At 34.3% G+C, this 6,114-nt stretch overlaps 1 pseudogene; it reads left to right on the forward strand.

The window, feature by feature from the left end:
• Positions 1-2,245: 2,245 nt before the first annotated feature.
• LOC143606822 (cation/calcium exchanger 1 pseudogene) lies at positions 2,246-4,013 on the forward strand (annotated as a pseudogene).
• Positions 4,014-6,114: the final 2,101 nt, after the last annotated feature.

The raw sequence follows: 6,114 nt of genomic DNA on the forward strand, positions 1-6,114 counted from the left end.
TGGGAAAACTCACATTTTCGTCCAAAACCTCTTTGTAACCTAAGATCAGACCTTTATGAACCCTTTTTTTATTATTAAAAGTCTAGTTATTAAGGTCGTCAAAATACTACAAGTCTACAACCACTATCGGAGTTAGTTGGTAATGCTCAAGTGGCGGAGGTTAGTCAATTGGTGGTGGGGGTCAGCGGTGGGTGTCAACAACAATGGTGGGGGTCAGAGGTGGGGTGTACAAATGGTGATGGTTGGTTAGTGGTGGCCATCAATGGTGCTCAAGTGGTGGTGGTGGTGGTTGGCTGATGGTGAAGTTCAGGTAATTGTTAGCAACAACAGTGGTTTTCAGGTGGTGGTTGTCAACGCCTGTGTTCAAGTGGTGATTGTAGTGTTCAGGTTGAGTTTTCCTACGAATGTTGAGTTTTTTAAAATAAAACTTCCAGCGACTAACGGTGTTAGGATTCTGTTAGTGATGGTCGTTGGTGGAAAATATGTTAAAAGGTAGAAGTGTTAGCAAACATTTCATTAGTTGGAAATGTTATTTGTCAATATTTAATAGTTGAGATTATTAAATCCAATTTTCCTCTAAAATATTTGTTGTTACCTCTTTATTACCTTTTTATAAAATATATATCAAACTTGTATTTTTTAACGGGTTTGGAACTACCTCCAATTAGGGGTAAACATAAACCGGGTAAGACATGTGAGATCCGACTCGAAACATGTCTGGTTATTTTCAATATGGTAGGTTTTTAGGTCCTAAGAATGCCATTAAATGGGTTAGGGTTGGGTCTCGCGGGTCTGAACATTTTCTCTTGACAGAATCAGGTAAGACCCGAACCGACCTGACTCGGTTATTTACAATGCGGTCGGACCCCGAGTATTAAGAATACCACTAAACCGGTCTGGGTCGGTTCTTGATCTCACAAGTCTAACTTGTTTGCACACTCCTACCCCCAATACACTAGTTAGATTCAATGAGACTGGATGTTAACCGTCCATGCTGATTTTGACACTGTAAACAAGACTTATTCATGAACAGCATCAATGAAGAAACCCACTACGATAGAAAAATCTCATTTCGTCAGGTTTAAATTTAAGACCTTAAGATTTCAAATATTAACCATCGTTATATCATTAGGCTAAAGACTATTAAATCAAATAATTGGTTTGCATCTAGAAGGGAAAGGAAGAGATGTGAATGACAATATAATAAAAAATATTAAGTCTAACCTTTAATGTCAATATCTTTAAAATAATTGTCAAACGTGAAATGGATGGTGTGAATTGTGAAATAGCAAGTTGTTGGCTTCCAGTTATTATAGTGCATACTACTAAGTCAATTTATTTTAAAATAAAGTTAACAAAATAAACCGTCACACATTTTACTCACATATTTTACTCGAATCATCAGTCGCATCACCTCAAGTACATCTCATATCATGTGTTCATTCCGTAATTTAAAACTGTAAAAAAAATTATCTTATCACAAATATATATGATATTTCATAAAATTGTAATAATATATGTTTTAACAAAGTTTTAATAACATTTATGAAAACAATAATCAAAAACTCTAAGCCACTACTTTTGACTTAAAAATTAAAACCGAATGTTCTGTTCTAAAAGGGTAGAATGAGCTCAATAACACGCAACACACGTCTAACTAGGTTCCGATAAAACTTAGGTGAAAGATGAGGATGCGAGAATGAAGTAAACACAAAGAAGAAAATAAAGAAGTTTATCAAGAGGGAACATCCACACCGTCCAGCCTAGGTCATGTTTAAATTTCAAATTTTGTTTTATAACATTTACTTGTGTTACCAACCTTCAAACACTCGACGAATACCAAAATCATATTCAATTTGACTACTTCAGCAGCTTTTGTTTTTTAGTCACACGTTAACAGGATATTAACAAGTCCCATAAATATAAATTCACACATGATCTTCATCATTAGTCCACTTCATTAACAAGTTCTCACGGTTATAAACAATATTAATATAAATATATATATATATATATATATATATATATATATATATATATATATTACATAACTCAAAACCTGCACTTGGACAGATAATCAACCACACGAGCATGTACCTATCTCCTTGGACCATAATATCATAAATCCTACCCAATAATTCAATTTCTCTACGCCAATTTAATCACCAAAAATCACCATTCATTCATCAACTTCATATAACCAACTCTCTCCAACTCTTCTATTGTCACCAAAAAAAAAAAAAAAAAAACAGCATTATAGAAAGCAAACAGTCAACAAGTTACGCCGCTAATATTTTAAATGATGATATTATCATCATCTATTTTCAAACCCAAAATTTCACTCCCTCTATTCCTAATCATAATCTCCACCGCAACCGCTGACACCGCGACATGTAGCGACATCCATAGCCAGACATCGCGGTGCGCTTACGTCAAGTCGAACCCGGGTTGTGACCCAAAAGGATACATAAATTACCTCCAACTATATTATTGTAACTTTTCATCATTTCCTCAATTGGGGTTTATTCTTTTGCTAGCATGGCTCGTTATACTTTTTTACGTGTTAAGTAACACGGCATCCGAATACTTTTGTCCGGCTGTCGAACACTTGTCGAAATCGCTTAACTTGTCGCCCGCGATAGCCGGGACAACTTTGCTTCCATTAGGGAACGGTTCGACCGATGTTTTCTCGAGCGTGATCGCGTTCACTAGCACCGACGACGGCGGTGATATCGGATTGAATAGCGTGTTAGGCGGTTCGATTTTTATTTCCACCGTCGTCGTCGGTGTTTTAAGCTTGTTAATCGCTTACCGACGACAAATTGTCGTTATCGATAAACCGAATTTTATTCGGGACGTCGTGTTTCTTCTCGTAACGCTCACGAATGTGCTCGTGATCGTGGTAATTGGAGAGATTGGGTTGTTAGCGTCGATTGCTTTTGTTTCGACGTACGTGGTTTATATTATGTTAGCCTGTTACATGCATTTCGTCACTATGAAGAAACACAAGGCAATGCTTGGTTTATATGGAGATGAGCATGTCATAACAGTACCATTGCTGTATTCATTTAATGATGAACACAACATTGATAGTGGTACTGTTGTACATCCTTCAGAAAAGGACGTACAAGTACAAGTTGTACCGTATGACAAGAAAAGGCGTGTCATCAACTTTGTTTGTTATGTTATGAATTTACCGGTCTACTTACCTAGAAGGGTGACAATACCGGTAGTAATAAAGGAAAGATGGTCAAAACCCTATTTGGTAATTTCAATGGTGTTGGCACCAATCATGGTGGCTATAGTTTGGAACACACAAGGGGGTAATCTTGGGTTGGAGGCTACCTTGGTGACATACTTTGTGATGGGTTCAATTGGGTTTGCTTTAGGGACTTGTACATATGCTTTCACAAGTAGTACCATGCCACCACAAAAGTGTTTGGTTTTTTGGTATGCATGTGGGTTTCTAATGAGTGTTGTTTGGACATATGTTGCTTGTAATGAGTTGGTTTCTTTGTTAGAGTCACTAGGAAACATTATAGGAATGAACCCTGCAATCATAGGGCTCACTATTCTAGCTTGGGGTAACTCAATTGGAGACCTTGTAGCCAATGTGGCTTTGGCAATTTACGGTGGGGCCGACGGGGCTCAGATCGCGATGTCAGGGTGTTACGCTGGACCTTTGTTTAATGTTCTTATCGGTTTAGGGTTTTCGTTCGTGTTCGTGTCGTGGTCGAAATATCCTGCTACGTATGTCATTCCAGAAGACCCTGATTTGTGTGAAACTATAGGGTTTCTGATGGTCGGATTGCTCTGGGCACTTGTGATTTTGACGAAAAGAGAGATGCGACTCGATCACACACTCGGAGGTGGACTTTTGGTGATTTATTTGTGCTTCTTGTTCATAAAACTCGCGAGAGCTATTGGATTGATAGGTTAAATCATTTGTATTTGTAAGTAATTAGTAGCTAGCGTTAATGTTTTTAAGAAATTTAATTGTAATATAGTCGCTCTCTGTAACGCATCATTCAACAATTGAAACGTCATTAAAGTTTAGTAGCAACTGTTTTCGGAAGTATATGACATGACATGACATTTTCTAACTTGATAATAACCGTAAAACATCCAGAACTTTCAAATTATTAAACCCGTGTAGAAGATTAATTAATTAGGTATTTTAATTATTTTCTTTTTATATTTTTTGTATTAAAAATGAGTGAATGAATCTAGTAAACTGATTCTACACGTTAACTAAGATGGCAGAATCAGAATGTTTGGTATCAAATTGTCCATCTTCTGTCAATTAGTTAGGCAATGAAGTTGTCTTTGATTTATACATGTTGAACATTGAGCCAAATCAATTATGGGTAATGTCAAAAGATGTGTCCATATCAATAATACCAAATTTAATTGTCCATTGGCTTTGATACATGATAAGTAGTGGAGTGTTCTAACAAATTATTATTAGGTCATGGGGTTGTTCATACCACACACTTGTTCATTTTTTTTATTTGTTTTATGATAATAATATACAAAAGAGGCAATGCTTTGTTGTTTTTCTTTTCAATTGTGTATGTATTTTTTTTACCACCTAAAGAGTAAATATATATTAATAAAACACGGATTAAAAAGATATTAAATGGGGCAAAAGAAAATTAAGTAATAAGAAGCTGGTTTTCCAATTACTCGGTCCAACTAATTTAAAATTTAACGTTTCTACTCGAATCCCATAGAAGCACAAAAGCCTTAATATAATGACCAATAGGCTCGTTTTTATTAAAAATACACCTCATTTCTTTTCTTTTAAATGAACCCCCATGCCGCGAATATATTCGTTTCTTCTAAGTATTTCTTCTCTTTATTTAATAATAAAGAATCCACATAAGAAGAAATCTCCTTATGTGCTTTAGAAATCGGTAGAATATCTCCAACCTCCGCCCGGTCGAACTCCAAATCTAACTGTTTGAGCTTTATTATTATTATTATTATTATTATTATTATTATTATACGTACGTTAGATAATTATCATTCTTGTTACTATGTAATAAAAAATACTTAATAGTTTTTATTTCTCATTGTCCTTCAAATATGACAAAACATACCTCTTTCACTTCTACTAAACTCCAACCAATGTTACCCACGTGATAGTGTGTTTCAAAAGACACGTCTTACATTATAATTTTGACGAGACAACAACGGAAGTAGTTATATTTTTGGTGTCGTGCCTCAAATTATAGAAAAATCATCCACAGTAATTTGATGTAGGACTTCACAACCGTGTGTTTAATCTTGATTGCATGTCACAATTATTGTTCTCATCTATAATATATCTGGGGAGAACATCCACAAAACATATCCATTTATGCTTATATACATTAGCTAATGAAGTTACTTTAAGCAGTTACAACTTACAACTTTGCATTTTGATAAAATTATTTTTGATGCATCATCATCATCCATGTGACTTTTGGCAATTTAAATGGTTTTACGGTTTTTACACTATTGTTCGTTCATCTTTACCTACACATATTATTAATTCCGTTCTTGAACCAACAATAGACGAACATGTTACACCCTTCAAACGTGTTGTTGCAATATGCTTATTCTTGTCGACATTTTGATAAAAGTTTTAATCAAGATCTAGGTGTGATTGTAATGTATCAGTTATTCATGCATCAATTCCTTAAAATAGCGTTTTTTGATTTAGTTCAAATATATTTTATTTTTAACAGAAAAACAGTGAGAACCAGTTTGTTGTTATTACTAGGTTTATTTTTATAGGTGTTTGCTGCTATTTTTTGTTCGTATTTGCCAATTTTCGATTATGAGACGTTATAAGTATTTGCTGATTTATATTTTGTTGTTATTGTTAGATTTTTTTCTTTGCTGTTATAAGTATTTGTTGGTATTTGCTGTTATTATTTTGTTCTTTATTTTGATTCTTTTGTTGTAATTTTTAGGTTTTTTTCTTGGTTATTACAAATCATTGTTTATGTATATTGGTATTGTTTTTCATGTTCTCATTTTTTTTATAAATTGGTATTATTTTCTACGTTCTCATGTTAAAATTAAAATATACATAAACTTTGTTGGAAACTAAATTTTGTCAAACCA

Source organism: Bidens hawaiensis, unplaced genomic scaffold, assembly GCF_021521415.1.
Source record: "Bidens hawaiensis isolate Kalapana, Puna unplaced genomic scaffold, B.hawaiensis_p1.1 tig00002123_1, whole genome shotgun sequence".
NCBI lineage: Eukaryota > Viridiplantae > Streptophyta > Magnoliopsida > Asterales > Asteraceae > Bidens > Bidens hawaiensis.